The sequence below is a fragment of the Rhincodon typus genome, chromosome 43, assembly GCF_021869965.1.
Source record: "Rhincodon typus isolate 14 chromosome 43, sRhiTyp1.1, whole genome shotgun sequence".
Taxonomy (NCBI): domain Eukaryota; kingdom Metazoa; phylum Chordata; class Chondrichthyes; order Orectolobiformes; family Rhincodontidae; genus Rhincodon; species Rhincodon typus.
The window spans coordinates 11,472,097-11,473,073 of NC_063374.1; the positions used below are offsets into that span (position 1 = coordinate 11,472,097).

General features: G+C 51.1%; 1 protein-coding gene across 1 annotated transcript in view; it reads right to left on the reverse strand.

Annotated features, from left to right (window-relative positions):
• The window catches only part of LOC109925596 (ubiquitin thioesterase OTUB1), an 8,952-nt gene that overhangs the window by 5,624 nt on the left and 2,351 nt on the right, over nt 1-977 (reverse strand). The gene's annotated exons all lie outside the window — the stretch shown is intronic.

The window sequence follows — 977 nt, forward strand, 5'->3', positions numbered from 1 at the left end:
GGGGGGGTTGGGGGCTGGGGGTATTACTGCCAACTCTTAACAGCAAAATAAAAGTTCCTCCGACTCTGAAAATAAAAAAGACATTCCCTCAACTCCATCCCCATCAAATACTCCTGGGATAGGGACAACAAGGTGTGACTGAAAATAAGCTCCCCCCATTGCTCTGAAACAGGGACAACAAGAGGGTAAAATAAAAGCTCCCTTGGTTCTTTCAGGGAGGTCAAGACAAAACTGGGGAAAATAAAGCAGCCTCTGCTAGGGCATCACACCGGAACCAAACACAAATCTAAATGTCAAATAGAAACTTATACAGTGGAACAGAAACTTACTAAATTAAAATCTCACTTCCTAGGCTGATGATGTACTCCAGCCCCTGTGGAGCCCATTGCTCTCGAAAGGCCTTGACTGTGATGGTGAGAACCACATGCTCCCTCCCCAGGGACACTCGTGTGTTGACGCAACTGGGAAACAGGGGCATATTGTCAGGAACGACAAGCCACTCCATGGCCCGCTGCCTGGACCTGTTAATGGTCACTTGGCCAAGCCCAGTAGCAGAGCCACAAGAATGCCCTTAGATTCGACCACACCGCACCACCTTGCCCCATCTGCCCGAAGATCAGCCACATAGGACTGAAGTGCAACCAAACTTAAGCAGCAGCCCCTTCCAAAATCTAGAAAGGGCTGTAAACAGACACACTCCTCATAGGCAAGGAAAACCATCACCTCCAGGCCACAGAACGTGTGCATAGCCTGGCAGCTGGTGAACTTACTGAGGCCACAGTTGCACAGGACTGAGGCGTGCAGCACTCTCCTCTCTAGATCCCCAATGTAAGGGGGCAGGATCCCTTTTGTAGAGGGCCCTCCATTGGAGACCTCCGCTGCCGGATGGCAAAATGGCACGTCAAGGTGCGTCCAGGTGACAGGCGAAGGCGTAGGAGAACACAGTGCACAGTATCAGCCTGAACAGATGATGCCTC